Source organism: Triturus cristatus, chromosome 2_2 (assembly GCF_964204655.1).
Source record: "Triturus cristatus chromosome 2_2, aTriCri1.1, whole genome shotgun sequence".
Classification (NCBI taxonomy): domain Eukaryota; kingdom Metazoa; phylum Chordata; class Amphibia; order Caudata; family Salamandridae; genus Triturus; species Triturus cristatus.
The window spans coordinates 598154573-598175064 of record NC_140582.1 but is presented as its reverse complement, the minus strand read 5'-3'; the positions used below and the strand labels follow the sequence as shown (position 1 = coordinate 598175064).

The 20492-nt window shown below is 42.9% G+C and overlaps 1 long non-coding RNA gene across 3 annotated transcripts in view; it reads left to right on the top strand.

Annotated features, from left to right (window-relative positions):
• Positions 1-20492, top strand: part of LOC146862564 (uncharacterized) — a 342103-nt gene that overhangs the window by 38013 nt on the left and 283598 nt on the right. Inside the window, exon 3 of one of the 3 annotated variants that reach the window (XR_014978482.1) lies at positions 3557-3686. The exons of the other annotated variants lie outside the window; for them this stretch is intronic. This is a non-coding gene — a long non-coding RNA (uncharacterized LOC146862564). Of the gene's footprint in view, positions 1-3556; positions 3687-20492 lie in introns of those variants that run through there. 3 annotated transcript variants of the gene reach the window in all.

The window sequence follows — 20492 nt, the reverse complement described above, 5'->3', positions numbered from 1 at the left end:
TGTCTCCTGGAGTGTGGTTGTTAATTGTGAAATGAGCTGCATCTCTGGCCCTCTGCCCTTCCTGCCCCAAAAAGGCCCAAACAGGCAGTTGTCCTTGCCCTCACCAGAATTAGCCTTGGCATCCAGGCTGGTGGTGAGGTCATAATACCATTTCTCAGACTCTAAGGCTCAGCTGCAGGTCCAACTAAGTGGTTGCCCAGCCACCAGCAAATGTGCATACCTGGAAGAAGGGTGCAATCAGCTTTATATTCCGAGCAGATAGGAAGAGGGAAATGTATGAAATAGGAGAAAAACTGAGTCTTGTGGAAGTAAACTGTGGATAATGGAGGCTGGAATTGCACAAAAATCAGAATCGTTTACAATTAACATGAGCACAGTTTTTCACTAAAAACAATCAATATTCATGTTTGGACTCTTTGAAATATTTTTTCACAAGCTCAATTCATTGGCTAAGACGGATTTGAAATAAATATTTTTAAATTTTTTGGAAAATTTACCTCTAGAAAGTTGCCTTTTCTTTGGCTAAAACCTCTAGAGTAGGCCCATTTGCATGGACTCCAATTGTCACCTGAATAGACCCCTAGATGAGGTGTGAAAACTGCTTCCAGAGCAGGAGAAAGGCTTGGGTGTCGGGATGTGTTTCTGTTCCTCTGGCAGGATGACCATCTGGGCTGTGCCCATTAATTTGATTAACTTCAAAGAGGCCTACCGTGTGACAGGCAAATGTCAGCTGAAACCTGGGCAGGGCCCAACTTTGTCCCCCAGTCTGGCAGGTACCAATCCCAGAAGAAGATGAGCTAACCTCGGAACTGGTTTAAAGTGACCATAGAGGAGGTGTTGTTCATTGTAATAGCCACACCTCTGTGGTGGGAACAGGAACTCTGCACAGGAGAAAAAGGTTTCTGCCATCTTGGTGTAGGTGGAGAGGCACTCTGTGGGATTGTTTGCAGTAGGGCACAGAACAAAGGGCATAAGTGGGTAGTTTTGCCCCTGGAAACATTTAACCCATTGGTTAAGGACTGCCTAGGAGTTTCCCTCAATTTAAGACTGGTGGCAGACATAAAGGTGGCATCCTCAGTACCCTCCTTAGAACACTTTCTGGGCCTGTGGAAGAACATGAAAGGACTGGCCCTGATGGCTGTATCCCTAGGACAGCAAATATAGGAAACAGGACCTGCTCTCCCTCTTGTACCCATGACTCCAATGGTCATATGTCTAACCTCCAGTTCAAACTACAAGAACACAAAAAGGCCTCTTCTGCAACTGTCCATCTGACCAGTTCTGACTGGACCTGACCAGGACCCTGCTGCTTGCCTCTGCTGGATTGGGACTCAACCCCAGAGAGCTTTTCCCAAGGTCCTGGACCCTTGGCTGGTTTCAGAGTGTCCTCCTGTTTCCTGAAACCTGGGAAATAATAACGTTGTGTCTTCAAGAACCTCTGTAGTATCAGGAACAAACTGCTACATTTATCTGACAACAATGAGTTGCCATGGGACCATAGATAACGTATCCAGACATATGGAGCCCTCTTTGGTTACAGCCTGCAATCTTGCCCTGCTGGAAGAATCCAACTTCTAAAAAAGTGACTAAATCTGAAGGTAGAAATATTCACTAAGCGAAGCACCAAAAAGTATTCAGCCCGCAAGGTATATTCCTCTGAAGCACAATTCAAATTTCTCCCACTCTGAGCATTCTCTCCTAAAGTTAATTGCTTTACAGGGACCTCGTCCAGCGGCTCTCTAACACCATGGAGCCTCTTTGGCCACAGGCTGCTGACTCGCCTAGCTGAGGATTTTTTACTTCTATTTGAGAGACTAAGTCGAAAGGAATCCGGTTTCTGTATCTGCCGAGACTCCATTGTGGTCAGCCATACTTGCACCTAGGTACCGGTCAATTGTAACGAGATGATTGTGGTTGGTGCTTAACGCTTTGCAACACTATTTTACACCTTAAAGTTTAAAAATTCACAACTTTAGTTTACCCTATTGAGTTTTTGTCATTTTTATGTCATTTTATTTAACAACATTTACTTTATTTTTCTAAATTAGTTTGGGATCTTTCTTGTGTTGTATTTTGACCTTATTACTTTTTTAGTACTGTATAAATACTTTACACATTTCCTCTGAGTTAAGTGTTCAGCTATGTGCCATAGCTACCAAGGGGATGATCTAAGGTTAATTTACTAAACTTAGTAGTTCACCCTGACAGGAGCTGTGGTTATTCCTTGAGGTGGGTCCTCACCCCTCTTAACTAATACCCCAATTACTTACATGTATGTTATGCCTTCTCGTCTTTCAAAGCATACACCATTCCAATGTTCACACAATACAGGCAGCGCTCTCAGACCTCTCAAAGACTATCAGTCACACGCTACCAACAGTATTATCACTCCTGTCACAGACTAGAGATCACATGATATTGTTTGTACTCATACGCCACCCAGAGTGGCAGTCTCACACTCCAGACAATGCTGTGACATACAAGCAAACACACACTAGCAGTCTTGCTCTTACACCACTTACAAAGTAACAGTTTCACATGACCATACTATTAGATCCTAAGCAGTCTAGCAGCCTTGCACAACCAATGGCAGTTAATTAATCACTTGAAAAGCAGTAACACACTACTAACAGCAATCTCACATCCCTCATGTATTAGCAGCAAAGCCAATATGCCTTGCTTATGACTAATAATAGCTACGTAAAGGAGGATGGAGAATAGAAATATTGTCGGTCAACAGCACTTTTCTGCTCTCCTTGTCTGCCATGTCACAGATGTTTTTGTCTATGGTGCTACATGTACAACTCTGTGCTGCTCTGACTGTCATAGTTCTGTGTTTTGCTCTACCTGTGCTTTGTCTGTGACAGATGGGTGCTGCTCTGGGAAAATTCTACTCTGCTCTGGCTGCAATGCCCTGTCACAGAGGTGTACTTCTGCACAGGTGTCTGTCACAACTCGGTACTGTCTTGCTCGACATAGTTCTGTATTGTTCTATCAATCAAAGCCAGTTCCCTATTGTCTCTCACAGCTCGGTGCTGCCTGTCCATCACAGCTCTGAGATGCCCTGTACGTCACAGCTCAATACTGTACTTAGCATCACAGATCTGTTCTGCCATACCTCTGATGACCTGTCTGGCCAATGTCTTATGTTTCTCCAGCTTTCTGGGCAGCTGCCTTTGTATCATAGGAACTTGGTTTCTGCTGGAGAAAATAGGGGAGAGATGAATGTTCTCTGTCTACATATGACTTCACAATCAACCACCAGCACTCAGGGAAAGCTATGAAAGCTTGTGTCCGACTTAAAAGACCTCTAGAAAAGTTCTAGCACAAAGTGCCAATTTCAGGCTTTGAAAGGCATGCAAATGCAAATACCATTGCTTCTTCAAAAATAGCTAGACATATTTCCCCCCAAAACAATTTCTATTATTAATGCTGAGTTGGATCTATGTGAGTTTATATGTGGCCTTAATATAGCCTGAAAATTGGCCAGGAAAGGTTATCTATAGCCAGAAGTAATGCTTAGTTCAAGTGACACCTGTTTCTCTTTTGCTTGCAGCTGTTCTGGTTTGAGACTGGCTCCCCCACACATTCATGAACCTCACCAGTGAGTTACCTATAATCTCTATGAGCATGCGAGTATATTATAAATGTTCACTATCTCTGGATCATAAACTTCTAAAATGTACTAGATCAATAAAAGGTTGGAATAAGAACATGGATTTGGAAGCAAATCTTAGATGTTAAGTTGGATGTAAATATAATGAAATGATTCAACATTCATTTACATATAAGATGTGAAATATAAGGCAGAAATTGCTGGTTGATTTGTACTACAACAATTACCTACAGGGTTCCCAGGCTGAAAGAATACAGTCTGACATTACTCTGCCTGGAATTATTTTTGATGAAAATTGTGTCAATATTAGGAGAGTAAAGTTTATAGGGTTCCCTATATTTTTTTATCAAAGTGTTCTGATATTTGCCAATCAAGACAGTCCATTCACACTCAGGGCCCAATTCATAAAAGTAAACCTAGACTTAGGTCTATGTTTACTACTTTTTGGTATTCACAAAGATAAGTTACTACTAGTAAGTTTGCTACTATTAATTTTATTAGTAGTAACTTTACTAGTAGTAACTTAATTAGTAGTACGTTTTTTAGCGGCAGAGGTACTAGTAGTAACTTACCTTTGTGAATATCGAAAAGTAGTAAACTTAGACTTAAGTAGTAAACTTAGACTTAGTTCTAAATGTACCACTTTTGGTATTCACAAAGGTAAGTTACTACTAGTAACTTTACTACTAGTAAACTTACTTGTAGTAACTTTACTCCTAGTAACTTTAGTACTAGCAAACTTACTAGTACTAACTTCACTAGTAGTAACTTACCTTTGTGAATACCAAAAAGCAGTAAACTTAGGCTTAAGTCTAAGTTTACTTTTGCGAATCAGGCGCACAATATGTAAATGGATTCGTGAAATCTCTGAATTATGGGTTTTCTGCATACTCATAAATTCACCTTCATCAGCTATTTTAAATAATTTTGAGGTGGTCTTGGAATGTAGTCATCCAGTAAGAGGCCTGGTTGTGGTGCATGATCTCAATTATTTTGCTTTAAAAAACCATGACTCACATAGAGAACTTTGATAACATCATTGACATGTTGCTAGATGAGCATTTAGAGTTTTGTGTAGCAAATGCTTCAAGAAAAAACCTACACATTCAAATTATTGATGTGTGCAGGGGGTTCACGGTGTGCCTGTATGGCAGAATCAAGGATAGAAGTCACTGTGGGTTTTAACAATCAAGCAGGGTGGATGAATCAATTCAAAATGTCAGTTTGAGATGCTACTGCAAAACATCCCTTCAGGCCTGATTCAGCACTGTTTGTTACGATAGACTTTAATCTTCCAGATGTCAATCTGGCCAGTCTTTTCATAGATGAATTGAGGACAGTTTGTCTTCTATCGAAGTTGATATGGCCCTTGCTTTCTAAAGTTATTGGGATTTAAGTGGGTTTTTTTTAACCCCTTGGGTGATAAGGATGTGCTGGACATGTTCTTAGCACCACTGCTCGGATTTGCAGAACGAGGTAACATTGGCTTACAGTTATAGTTATAGTACCCTAGTAAAATGGTATAACATATACCTAGGGCCAGTAAATTAAATGCTTCTGGTGGGCCAGCAGCACTTAGTGTGCTACTCACTTGAGTGGCCCTTTAACCCTTTTGCTGCTAGGCCTTTCCCCCCGACCCCTCTGTGCTAAGCCTTTTTTTGGCTATTTGGGGTAGTTCACGCTTAGGCCACTGTAACTTTTTGTCCACAAAAGGTATCCACACCAAATTTGCGTCCTTTTCTTTCAACAACATGGGAATTTTAGAGATACCCAGGGTTTGTGGATGTCCCTGGAAGGGACCCAGAAATTTGCCAAAATACAGCTACATTTTGTTTTTGGGGGAAAAATGGGGACAAAGTGCTGCAGAAGAAAGCGCCTGTTTTTTACCCGCAAATGGTATCAACAAAGGATTTGTGGTGCTGAAATCACCATCTTCTCAGCTTTCAGTGACAGGCAGACTTTTTTCAGGAAACCACATTTTCTTACACAGTTGTGTGATTTTACTGGAATATAGCCTATTTTTGCAACTTGTTGTGCTTTCAACCTCCTTCCAGTTAGTGGCAGAAATGGGCGTGAAAGCAATAATGGATCCTGGAAAGCTATACATTTCTGAAATGTAGACCCATTTTTGAATTCAGCAAGGGGTCATTTATGTAGATACTTCAAGGTTGTTTTATAGAAACTAACAGTTGAAAATGAGAAATATTGAAAAGAGTTGAAAAAATAGCCATTTGTGCCAATGTTTTAACCTGTAGCTTCTTCTAAGTATGAAAGATTTTTTAAAGCAATATACCGTTACATCCACTAGACCCTTCTTGTCGTGGAGATATAGAACCCAAGGAAACCAGAGCCAATAACTGAGCAGCATCTTTCAATGGTTTTTCATTGTGTACCGGGTATATAGCAATTCATTTGGTAAAATATAAAGAGTGAAAAATAGATATCAAGGACACCTATGTAAAACAAAATATAGAGTTTCGAAGTAGTAGTTAATCGCACATCTCCGAAATTGTGGGTACCCATACTAGCATGTGAACTATAGAACATTTTTCAAAGTGACCTCTTTTTTACACATTGTCTTACATTTGGAAGGGGGAAATGCATAGAAAGTTAATAGGTAATAACAGTTGCTCTACATTTCTGTGTTCCCCTAAGCCTCCCAATAAAAATGGTACCTCACTTGTGTGAGGAGGCCTAGTGTCCATCACAGGCAACAGGCCAAAACACACGTGAACACACAACATTTTTACAGTGGAAACTGACCCTTTATTTCAAAGTGCCTAGCTGTGGATTTGGAACTTTAGCTCAGCCGGCACTAAGTGAAACCTAGCAACCCTATACATTTTTTAACACTAGACAGTCAGGGGAATCCAGGATGAGGTGACTTGTGTGGCTCTCACTAAGTTCTGTTACCCAGAATCCCTTGCAAATCTCAAACTTTGTAAAAAATAAAAAAACACATTTTCTTCACCTCTCTGTGATGGAAAGTTCTGGAATCTGTGTGAATCCACAAACTTCCACCAACCCTGCATTCTCCAAAGTCTCCTGATAAAATTGGTACCTCGCTTGTGTGGGTGGGCCAAGTACCCACGACAGGCACGGGACCAAAACATATTGTGGAAACATCAAAATTACCTGTCACAAAACTACCTGACTGTTGCAAGAGGGGTACCTGGGTTTTTTGGCCTGGGCTCGGTAGCCATCTAGGGAAACCTACAATACCCACATGTTTCTGAGAACTAGATACTATGGGGGGGCAGGGAGGTATTGGTTTTCCTACCCAGAATCCCCTCCAAACCTCAAATTTAGCTGAAAGAAATCATTTTTTTCTAAACTTTCTGTGTGGGAAAGTTGTGGGATCACGGGGCTGACACAAATTTCCTACCACTCAGTGTTCCCCCAGGTCTCCTGATAAAAATTGTACCTTACTCTTGTGGGCGGTGTGGTAAATATTTCATTACCGGTACTATTTTTTATGCGGCAAAGTCTAGTAAGAATAACTCAGTAAATATAAGAGGCAGAATCCGTGGTATTAGAGGTTCTAAAAGGCTTTATTCCTATACAAAGGAATACAATTCGAATTGCAGGCTTCTATTCCATCACCACGAAAGTTCAGGAAGGAAGGGCATACATTATTGACAGATAATTAGTTTTATAGGAAATGCATTACAGTGAAACAGATGCAAGAGGCGTAACAGCTGATAATACAGATAAAATGTGCATACGTAACTAATAGGGGCGGACATATAGGCGTAACTTAGTAAACGTCATTATACATGATGTCACAAGTGGGTGGATCCATAAAAGAATCCTGCAATGTCAGCAGAAATATTTGGCAGAGATGCGCGCGCAGCCGCATGACGTGTAATTGACGTGCAACTAGAGGGTGAAGGGGATTTTGACATTTAGCTCTACATGTGGAGACAGAAGTCTGGGGGTCATGTCAACCTAATCCCAAATCATATCTAATATCCTATGTTTAAAGAACTGTGTTATCCAAAAGGAGAGGTCTCTAGGATAGAATCTATTCTATACTGACTGTTAGTGCGTGTACAAGCGTCTAAGTGTCTACATGAGATGCGAGGGGGTAGGAATATTCCATGGTAACGAGGGCTATGAATTACTTGCATGAGGACAGCGAGGCCTGGCCCTTTGCACGGTAGCTGGAGGAATGTTTACCTAAACTACTAGACAGGAATGCATCGGATGAGGAGCGGAGCAGATAATCTTGAAGGTGAAATACAGTTTTTGGCAGGCAACAGGCTGGATCAGGCACCGTTAGCCGCGCAGGGAGTAGGACAAAGTTCATGGATACAGATGCAGGCTCAGACTGGAGCTTTCAGAGACAGAAGGCAGGAAAAGACTTGATGACAGAATTCTGGGCCTACTCGCCTGAATCTGTAAAATGTGGAAAGTGAACCACATAAAGTCGGTGGCCTTTCATACTTAGGAATGGAATATCTGATCCATTCATGGCGGATCTGAAAGAGGACATGTTGACGGTGGACGCACATGTATTTGCGTCTTCAAAACTGGAACTGGAGGGAACATACATGTTCTTATAGCATGCACATGGAGCCGTTGGGGTCTACGATAGGGGACATAACTGATCACAAAATTCATATTTCCTCATTCCCTCCTTGTCCCCTACGGACCCTCAGGAGATATCGATCTTCATCAATCCATCGATCTGTTCATATAGCATCATTTGTTCTTCTTTCTTCTTCCGGGATCTTGAACGAAAACTTGGATGTGGGATACACGATGTGGCACACAGACCACAAATCGCTGGCCCACATTGTAGACATAAGCAGCAACTGAATAGTATGAGAAAGCCATTACCTAGGAAGGATAGGATTCTCCATCCCCAGGCTGACAACACGCTCCAAAACCAACCGGACCAAGTCCAGGTGCCTGGACTCTGGTGTATCTGGCTCATAATCTTATGAAGGCTAGTTATGGCTTTATATACTGACGGCGAATTTTCTGGTATGAAAACGCAGCAACTTGATCCGATGACCCTACAAGCTCCGCCCCTATCGGCCAGGATGACGTCAAGGACAAGACGATTTTGAAGCACAACAATCCGCATAGCAGACTGCTCTTCTGTTAAATTGCCTAAGGCGGAAGTAGTCTCGTTCACTACTGCTTCAAGGGTTCTGGTTAATCTACGTATCAGCTTACTATTAGTGACTGTACCTATATAGGGAAAGAAACCTTTATTGAAATCTGTGTATTGTTCCCATGCCGTTTCAGTGTAATCGACAATCGGGAGATCTCTCTGCTGTCTATTGTGTACTAAATGGGTATTTCTATGATAATCAGGAGGAGCTAGGAAAACAGGTGGTAGAAGGAATGCTATGTAACAGGTACCATCCCAATCTAAAGGTAGACATATATATGCGGTCTGGCCACATATGAAGTAGGAATGATGGGAAGCTCTAAATGTAGACTTGCCTTGATCACTGAATTTTATTACAGTGGTGCATTTACTGTGGCCCATGTGTATGGAACCATTCTTTCTTACACATAATTCCCCTTTTACTGGGAATACTGACATGGCGGGCAAGATTGGTGTAGCTTCAGATTCAACGTTCAGGATCATGAGGTTAAGTGTAAAATTACCTAATCCATATACTTCATTTTCTAGATCAGTTCCTGTTCTTTTGGGAAGTCCCTCCTTGTTAGGGTAGCAGACTTTAAGCAAAACTAGGTTCAGGTTTCCCCATACCCAGTTGTCTTGATAAACTGCGGAATTTGAATCTAGGGAATTAATCAAACTAAACCATGCTCCACAGGAGCCATTGTGTGTGAACGGATAGGGAAAGAGGGGCAAAACTCCCTTATAGTTCTGATAGGGAGGGAGTCGGCCACATATCCAACAATTTGTGGCATTGCTGGTCTGATGGGAATGATGTAACATACTAATGAATGTGTTGTTGCGCAGCGCAAATCTATAGGACAACTCATGCAGAGGTAATTCGCTAAAAGAATGTTCTGCAGTTACATTGTAAGCACGCTTAAGAATAGGGTAATACATATGCAATAGTATGCTGGAAATGATGATCAGAAGACTTAGAAAAAACAAAATTAATAATGTTACTGTGCAGTGACTACGAAGTGATTTACAATACGCATGCTTTTTAAGCTGCATCTGTTGATTTCTTTCTCTTTTCCGGTCTAGAGGATACATGTCAGAGACAAATTCAACCGATTCACCTTGGAGAGGACTTAAACAATCAAATTGTCTGACTTACTAGACCTTAACTTCAGTTTATAAAGTTCAATGTTTGTTGGGTCAACCAAGGGGAGCTTTGAGTCTGTCTGTGAGGGAATGCAGGGCTGAGCGTTCACACTAGATGGTAGTCCATAAAATTTCTTGATATGACTCGAGTGCAACCACCCTTTACGTCCCTCGATCTTCACGGCTGTCCTTGTAGTTAGTAGAACAAGCTTCGGCGACTTCCACCTAGGCTCCAGTTGGGTCTTCCGGTCGAAATTCCGGACCAGAACCAGGTCACCAGGAACCACGTCATGGGGCTTCACCTCAGTATTATCGGGAAAAGCTGCGGCTACCTGTGAACGACAAGATTGTAGTGCAGACATCAAGGAAGCCAGGTAATCTGTCAGCATATTACAGTCAACATCAGTGATTTTGCGAGGTATAGGCGTCCCCCACATATTTGGTGGTCTACCGAAGATCACCTCGTACGGGGATAGCCCTGTTCGAGAATGTGCTACCATTCTCATGTAAAAGAGCGCAACTGGTAAGGCTACTATCCAATCGACACCTTTTTCTCTACATATTTTGGACAATCTAATTTTCAGAGTTTGATTATGGCGTTCCACGAGACCTGCTGCCTCGGGATGTCGGACACAGTGAAATTTCCATTGGTAGCCTAACAAAAGGGAAACGTGTTTCATCAGTTCGGAGGAGAACGGCTGGCCGTTATCTGAGTAGACAACACGTGGTAAACCGTACCGTGGGAAGAATTCTCGAACTAACTGTTTGGCAGTAGTCGGGGCAGTGTAATCTGAAACCGGGTAGGCTTCTGTCCAACGGGAAAGAGCACAGACAACTACGAGAACATATTTGAATCCTCGACATCGTTCCATCTGGATATAATCCATCTGGAGGACTTCAAAAGCATGATCGCGAGGTTGAAATCCACCCTGTTCTACGGGGATGCTTTTACCTGGATTAAACTGACAACATATCATACAGGTACGAACTTTTTGTTTAGCTGCTGCTCGCAAGTGTTTGTTGAACCAAATGTGTTGAATGCTGTCTAGCATAGCTTTTTCTCCTAGGTGCGCTGGACTATGTATTGTGTTAATGATGACTTGAACCATGGAGTCGGGAAGAAACCATATAGATTTTTCCTTCGTCATCCATCCTTGATCCGTTTGGATCCCTCCTAATTCAGTCCATTTCTTTATTTCTTCTGGTGTAGCATGTGTCTGTATGTCAATTACATCAAGGGCGGGATCCTTAACTGTCATGCAATGTGTTGGTGTCAGAACTATTGTCTTTGTCATGTCAGTTGTGTGAGTCTGATTCTGAGCAGTCTGTTTAGCTGTTCTGTCAGCTAGGTCATTACCCTGAGAAATGATATCGGTAACTTTTGTATGGGCTTTGCATTTCATAATCGATATTGCAGTAGGTAGATGAATCGCGTCTAATAGGGCTTGAATGAGGGGTCCGTGTTGGATGTGGGCACCGTGAGAAGTTAAATAACCTCTCTCTCGCCACAGTACGCCGAAGTCATGGACGACTCCGAATGCATAACGTGAATCTGTGTATATGTTGACTTTCTTATTTTTGGCTTGAATACAGGCTTGTGTCAGAGCGATGAGCTCTGCTGCTTGAGCTGACAAAGTGTTAATACAATTTGTTTCAATGACTTCAGTGTCTGTTGTGACTGCGTAAGCGGCCACTAACTCTCCTGTACTTGTTCTCATACATGACCCGTCTACATACAATGTCAAGTCTGGATCTGACAAAGGGATATCTGTCAAGTCTTGTCTGGGTTTCGTCGTGATAGTAATGACTTCGACACAATCATGTGCCAATGGATCTGTTCCGCCTACTGGTAACAGTGTGGCAGGATTTAACGTATTACAACGTCTGATTTCTATGTGTGGCTGAAACAATGTCAATTCGTAACCGGTGAGTCTCGCTATAGTCAAGTGTTGTGTTTGTGTGCGGTTCAAGAGAACCTCTACTGCGTGTGGTACATGTACTGTCATTTGGTGTCCTAACACTATGGCATCGCTTTGTCTGATTGCTAAAGCTGTTGCTGCCACCGATTTCAGGCACGCAGGAAGAGCCTGAGCTACTGGATCTAATGTACTAGAGAAATAAACACATGGTTTGTGTGATCCTGCTTGTTCCTGAGTGAGTACTGACAAGGCAGTACCTTCGCGTTCTGTAACAAAGAGTGTAAACTGTTTATTGTAACATGGTGTTGCTAAAACAGGTGCTTGGCATAAAGCTTTCTTTAAGCTTTCAAAGGCGTGTGTATGTTCTTGAGTCCAAGGGAGGACAGTCGATGTGGCTGCCTCCTGTGTTGTCAACTGGAGGAGTGGTTTTGCTAGAAATGCATATTGAGGGATCCACTGCCTACAGTATGAAGTGAGGCCTATAAAAGCCCGCACCTCCTTTTGTGTCTTGGGTGGTGGCATGTTAGCGATTAACTGGATGCGGTCGGGTGTAAGCTGCCTTCCCTCCTTGGACAGCGAGTGCCCAAGGTAAACAACTCGCTGGACACAGAATTGCAGCTTAGAAGGGGACACCTTGTGCCCCTTGTCGGCCAGAAATTTTAAAACCGTCAGTGACGCTTTTTCACATTCATGTTCGCTTCGGGCGGTGATCAGCAGATCATCGACATATTGAAGCAAGGCAGTGTTAACGGGCATGTGGATACTGTCAAGTTCTCGTTTCAGTGCTTGGCTATAGATGCTGGGGCTTTCTGTAAATCCTTGAGGTGCGCGTGTGAATTTAAAACTTCGTCCATTTAAACTGAATCCGAACAGATATTGACTTTCCGGATCTATTGGGACGCTAAAGAAAGCATTCTTGAGATCAATTACAGTGAAAAACGTTGCTTCTGAGTCAATAGCGGTGAGTAATGAGGAGATATCTGGGACCACAGGGTATTGTGGTACAATGCATTTATTCAATTCGCGCAGATCAATAACTAATCGATATACTGGTGGTGCTTTTGGATCCGTTCTTTTAAGAATCGGAATTATCGGGGAATTACATACATTGGAGTCGGTTTCGACAACCACTCCTTGTGCAATGAGCTCGTCAATGATTTGCAGCAAAGCCACAACAGCATCTGGTGGTAACTTGTATTGTCGCATTCGTGGTAGTACTACTCCTGTTTTCAGTGTGACTCGATATGGTGTAATGTTCATGCAACCAACATCAGTGGGGCCTTGTGCCCATAAATGTGTAGGTAAATTCTGTAGCCGGTGATCCATGTCTCTAGACACGTAGTGACCTTTGAAGTCACGTAGAAATAGTCGTACTCCTTCCGGAGAACAACATATAATAGCTCCTAGAGCTTTCAATGTTTTTATACCTAACAAGTTTTCTGGACATGATTTAGTAAGCAATAAATCTGTAGTACGTGTCAATGGACCAACCGTCAGTGGAAGAGGTTGTGTTACGTCATTAATTATGGGTTTTCCTGAGAATCCAAGGGAAATATTCTGTGAGCCTGAGAGGGGTGCCCCTGGAACTTCACTGCGTCGTATAGTTGTTCTGCTTGCCCCTGTATCAAGTAAAAACTTTCTGTCTTCCCCTAATAGTTCACTATGTACATAAGGTCCCTCTTGGTCGACAGGAACCTCAATAAGGGGTAAGCCAACTTCCCTCTCTAGGCTATTTCATGTATATCGCTGATAATCGGGATAATCTGCTTGTGCATACTGATACATCTGTTGTGTTGTTGCTTGTGTTGCAGCAATAGGCTGCGCCTGTGGCGGTGCTACGGTCTGTTGTGGAGCTCCCTGTTGCGGAGCTAGTTGTTGCGGAGCTAACCTAGGTTGTGCATGCAGAGGGATTTGTTGTTGATTCTGATCCTGTCTAGGTGGACGTGGTCTCTCCTGGGTTCTACCTGTAGCAATATTATGTTTCAGGACTGGACAATCGTGTATATAATGACCTTGTTGTTTACAATAGTTGCATGTCCCTTTCGTAGGACCTGCGGAATCACCCTTTTGATGACCATCGGCTGGAACTGACTGGGCACCAAGCATTTTCATTTTTGTATCTTTCATACGTCTTTGTTCATGTTCTTGTTCTTCTCTAATTCTATTGTGGTGATATTGTAACATCTGTAACATCTGTGATGGGGTATTACCTTGCCAGGTACTTTCGAATTTCAATACTCTATTCTTGACTTGTAGCAGAGAATTTTCAACTAATTTTGTCACAAACAGATGTGGATATGACTCACTACTGGCTTTTATGCCACTATTTATACCAAAACATTTTTCAAATCGGGAATAGAAATCACTAGTGTCTTCATCTGGCTTTTGTTTACAGGCTGATATCGCACCCCAGTCTTCCTTTTTCGTAGTTAATAAACGTGGCAGTACCTGCACTAGTAGCCCTGGTAGTGCTGTAGTCTTTTCCCCAAGCCCTGCTCCTGCAGCTCGGGCCCTTTCTTCGTTTTCTAATGCTGTCCAATCTATCTTTTGGTCTCCCACCTCCCATTCCTTTTCTTTGAGTTTCTCATAAACACCGGCGGGTAATAGGACTTTTAATATTTTCATAATGTCGGGGTAGGTATACTCTCCCATGAGTAACATGTCTTTTATTTCACGGTGGAAACCTGCTGGATCCTTGTCATGGCTGGGTACTACTTTCTTCATTTCTAATAGTTCCATTTTAGTTATAGGCGTGTACACAAACACGCGTGTAAAGTTATTACCGTCACCTCTAATTGGGTGTACTTCGCGTAACGGGTTCTGTCTATCTATGTGATACATTTTTCTTCCCGTGATGGGAACTGGAACGTGTTCTGGGCATACGAAAGTTATATACTGGTTTCGAAATTCTAGAATTTCATTAATTAAATCAGTACCTGACCCTCTCCATTTATTCGTGAGTAGTTCTGTCAATATGTCAGGTAAGGGTCCTGGATCGGAATGTTGGCTTTTATATAATACAAGGAGGTGTTGAATCATGTATATACTAGCTAAACGCTGTTCGTATGGGTCAAGATTCAGAAACGTGTGTGCTAGTGCATCATCATTGTATTCGCTGGGACTATCAGCCCATTGTACTGCTGACCTGGCTAATTCTTGTTCGTCCATGGAATCGAGCATATGATACCCCCTTCGATCTCGGAGTAATTTATCAACGGTTTGGAATAGGTGTTCAGGGGATCTTGTATTTAACATAGGGTTTGGAAAATGTCTATTATATTCTGGACGTATTGGACGTATCGGGTCATTTAAGCCTCTAGTATTATTATGGGGTCTTCCTCTACCTACGTAAGCTATCGTTTCTAATTGTTCTGAGTCTTGCTCCTCCTCTTCTTCTGATTCTACTCTGTCTGCTTCTCGTCTTTCTTTATGTATTCGTTCTACTTCCTTGCGGATCTTTCGATACATGGCGATTATACACGCCTGTCTATCATGTTTCTCTTCTGATATGTTCTGACCCCATTTGGCAAGTTTTTGCATGGTATCATGATCTGCCCCAGGCCTGTCTTGGTTCCTAATCACGCAATTTATAAAAAAACGTAGTAGTTGTCTTTGTACATCCACTTTCTGGTATTCCATAGCTTCGTTAATACTTTCTGGACCTCGCCCTGTTTGGACAAAGCGATATATATTGTCTAGGTGTTCGACCATTCCTGGTATCGTTATTAAATATAATGTAGCTCGTCGTATACGTAGTGATGATATGAGCAATTTGTCCTGTCTACCTGGTACTGGGTCGTATCTACAATCCACAAGCTGTTCTTTAAACATGTCAGATGTCGCTAGTTGGGGTGTACGTTGGAGTGCTAAATCTCTAAGGGTCTGTTTATTTCGCGGCGGGGTGGCAAACATGTCTGTCGTACCTCCTGTAGCACCATCTGAGGTGCTGGGCAAGAAAGGATTCGTTGGGCGTAGGATAGAGATTGTAGATGCGGGAAAAACTGTAGAAACGGACGGACCTGTGGGAACTTGTGTAGGAGTTTGTAGTTGCGGGGATACAGACGGATGCTCTTGGTGTTGAACACCATCGGCAAGCGGTGTGTGTGGTATGGTATTAGCATACTCGGGAGCTACGTCATCTAAATAGGAGGAAAGAAAAACGTCCTTTGCTGTTTTGGGATGTGTTTTGGGATGTGCTTTTATCGGGAGCAATGGAGGAGTTAAGTCTTTTGGTATTTCCGGGGTAGCCTTAGGTAACCCTTCGGCCAGAAGAGGATACATACCATTCATAAGAGTATTTCTTTGTCTATCTACTTGTTCTGATTTTACTCGGGTACCTTCCTCAATTAATAGATTTTCTCGGGTTTTATTTGAATTCTCTCTACCTTTCTCTTCCTGTCTGAGCGCTTTTTCTGTACGTCTATATGATTCCTTACGCCATAATTCAATGGCATCTTTCTGTGACTGTCTGGCTTTCTTTTTCCATAATTCTTCTTCTACTCTCATGATGCTATCTGCATCCCAGGTCCCTGCTGCGGGCCATCTCTGATTTTCTGGCAAATCCTTGGTGTAGTCCACCCATAAATCAAGAAATAATACGGCATCTAGGCCATGCTTATGATACATAAAGTACCCTGGAGTGTCCCTTGGTGGGATGGGAACAGCTTCTTCGAGTACCCCTTTTCTAGTTTTGATCTGTCTTAATTTCGAAAAGAGCGGCATTTTTAGACCTTATTACTAGAACACACTTTATACAATAAACACAATAATGAACAGTCATTCACACCACGATATATAGAACGTATTAAAACATTTAACACTTAACAGTTTAACGAATGATGATAACTAATAGAAAACTAGTTACTGACATAATATTGACACTAGATAATACTTATTTATATGCAAGACATACTAGATATACTGCTAAACAGTACAGATACACTGCTGAAACAGTGCAGACCGGATTTGTGTACCCAAACCCGTCTTGACCGGCACAGACTATGTGCACGTTAAATGCCTCCCCGGTAATGGTACTCACCGGGTAGCTCGGAACGGAAGGCCTCGGAGCGGAACTGAAACTGGACCGGACTGGACTCGACTCGACTGGACTCGGAACTTCGGAACCTGGTGGGCCTCTGTATACCTCGGATCTTGCTCTCTCAGCTAGGCTCTGGTCGGGATACTTCGCACTTCTCACCGCCTCGTCTGGGTGTTGATCGCAGCCTCAGTCGCCCCCGCTTGGCCGGAGGGAGATACAGGAAATCCTGCAGGTACGCGTTTTTGTCCGTTCAGCTGTGGCAGGAGACCGGGCCTGCAACGCACCTCCGGCGCGTGAGATGAGAAAGTGTCCCTGTTCGGGCGCCAATTTATGTGGTAAATATTTCATTACCGGTACTATTTTTTATGCGGTAAAGTCTAGTAAGAATAACTCAGTAAATATAAGAGGCAGAATCCGTGGTATTAGAGGTTCTAAAAGGCTTTATTCCTATACAAAGGAATACAATTCGAATTGCAGGCTTCTATTCCATCACCACGAAAGTTCAGGAAGGAAGGGCATACATTATTGACAGATAATTAGTTTTATAGGAAATGCATTACAGTGAAACAGATGCAAGAGGCGTAACAGCTGATAATACAGATAAAATGTGCATACGTAACTAATAGGGGCGGACATATAGGCGTAACTTAGTAAACGTCATTATACATGATGTCACAAGTGGGTGGATCCATAAAAGAATCCTGCAATGTCAGCAGAAATATTTGGCAGAGATGCGCGCGCAGCCGCATGACGTGTAATTGACGTGCAACTAGAGGGTGAAGGGGATTTTGACATTTAGCTCTACATGTGGAGACAGAAGTCTGGAGGTCATGTCAACCTAATCCCAAATCATATCTAATATCCTATGTTTAAAGAACTGTGTTATCCAAAAGGAGAGGTCTCTAGGATAGAATCTATTCTATACTGACTGTTAGTGCGTGTACAAGAGTCTAAGTGTCTACATGAGATGCGAGGGGGTAGGAATATTCCATGGTAACGAGGGCTATGAATTACTTGCATGAGGACAGCGAGGCCTGGCCCTTTGCACGGTAGCTGGAGGAATGTTTACCTAAACTACTAGACAGGAATGCATCGGATGAGGAGCGGAGCAGATAATCTTGAAGGTGAAATACAGTTTTTGGCAGGCAACAGGCTGGATCAGGCACCGTTAGCCACGCAGGGAGTAGGACAAAGTTCATGGATACAGATGCAGGCTCAGACTGGAGCTTTCAGAGACAGAAGGCAGGAAAAGACTTGATGACAGAATTCTGGGCCTACTCGCCTGAATCTGTAAAATGTGGAAAGTGAACCACATAAAGTCGGTGGCCTTTCATACTTAGGAATGGAATATCTGATCCATTCATGGCGGATCTGAAAGAGGACATGTTGACGGTGGACGCACATGTATTTGCGTCTTCAAAACTGGAACTGGAGGGAACATACATGTTCTTATAGCATGCACATGGAGCCGTTGGGGTCTACGATAGGGGACATAACTGATCACAAAATTCATATTTCCTCAGCGGGCCAAGTACCCGTAACAGGCAAAAGTCTAAAATGTATTGTTGAGACATCAAAATTACCTATCACAAAACAACCTGGTTTTGCCAGGGAGGGCACCTGCTTTTTTGGCCCCGGGCTCGACTGTCATTTCCGGAACCATACCAAACCCACACATTTCTGAAAACTATGCACCCTGGGGTTTACAGAAAGGTTTGGCTTGCATGGAACCCCAAACGGTTCCTACCTAGAATCTCCTGCAAACTTCAAATTTTGCTGAAAAAAATCTAAATTTTCTCAAATTTCTGTGTGGGAAAGAGGTGGGATCACCGGGCTGACACAGATTTCCTACCACCCAGCATTCCCCCAAGTCTCCAGATAAAAATGGTACCTCTCTCGTGTGGGTAGACCAAGTACCCGTGACAGGCAAGGGCCCAAAACATATAGTAGAGACTTCAAAATTACCTATCACAAAACAATCTGGTTTTGCAATGGGGGCCACCTGAGTTTTTGGCCACGGGCTCGGCGGCCATCAAGGGAAACCTACCAAACCCACACATTTCTGAAAGCTAGACACCCTGGGGAGTCAAGGGGGTATGGCTTGCATGGATCCCCCAACGTTTCCCTACCCAAAATCTCCTGCAAATCTCAAATTTAGCTGAAACAAATCACTTTTTCTAAACATTTTTGTGCGGGATCACCATGACAGCATAAATATCCCACCACCCAGCTTTCCCCTTGGTCTCCTGAGTAAAATTATACCTCACTTGTGTGGCTGTCCAATGCAGAATCGGCTAAAGACTTATTTTTAAAAAAATGTAGCGCTTAGAATTCGCTGTGCTATACCCTTAATTTCTATGTCTTTGGCCCTTCCCAGTCACAGGCCCTTGGCCCACCCATACAAGTGAGTTGACTCCCTCGTAAAACAAGGTCTTTTTATGATAGATAATTTTGAAGTCTCCACAGTACATTTTGGGCCGTTTCCTGCCACAGGCACTAGACCTACCCGCACAAGTGAGGTACCATTTTTATCAGGAGAATTTGGGGAATGCTGGGTTGGTGGAAATGTGTTGCTCCCCTTAGATTCCAGAACTAAAATATGAGGAAAATGTGTTTTTATTCCCAAAGTTTGAGGTTTGCAAGTGATTCTGGGTAACAGAACCTGGTGAGAGCCACACAAGTTGCCCCCATCCTGGATTCTCTGGATGTCTAGCTTTAAAAAATGTATAGATTTGCTAGGTTTCCTTAGGTGCCGGCAGAGCTAGGGTCCAAAATCCACAGCTGGGCAAATTAGGAAAAAAGGGTTTTTACTGGAAAATGTGATGTGTCCACTATGCGTTTTGGGCCATATCCTGTTGCAGGTACTTGGCCTACTCACTCAAGTGAGGTACCATTTTATTGGGAGACTTTGGGGAATGATGAGTGTGTGGAAGTTTGTGGATCCACGCAGATTCCAGATCTTTTCATTACAGATATGTGAGAAAAAATTGTTTTTTTTACAATGTTTGAGGTTTGCAAGGGATTCTGGTTAACAGAACCTGGTGAGAGCTACACAAGTCACCACATCCTGGATTACCCTGGGTGTCCAGTCTCAAAAATATATAGGTTTGCTAGATGTCTTTAGGTGCCTGCTGAGCTAGGGCCCAAAATCCACAGCTAGGCACATTGCCAAGAAAGGGTCAGTTTTCACTGGAAAAATGTGATGTGTTCACGTTGCGTTTTGGGCCGTTTCCTCTCGCTGGCACTAGGCCTACCCACACAAGTGAGGTACCATTTTTTCTCAGGAGACTCAGGGTAATGCTGGGTTGGTGGACGTTTGTTGCTCCCCTTAGATTCTAGAATTATCTATTACAGAACCCGAGGAAAATTATTTTTTTACTAAGTTTCAAGTTTGCAAGATATTCTGGGTTACAGAACCTGGTGAGTGTCACACAAGTCACCCCATCATGGATTCTCCTTGGTGTCTAGTTTCCAAAAATATAACAGTTTGCTAGGTTTCCCTAGGTACTGACTGCACTAGGGCCCAAAAATCCACAGCTAGGCACATTGCAAAAAAAAGGTCAGTGCCTTGAGGGCTTTTTGCTACCCTGGGGGGGCAGATTTGGGGCTATTCCTCCAATATGCCCCCACGGGGGTGTAGAAAGACTGTGGCTATATTTTGGGGGTTGGGGCATT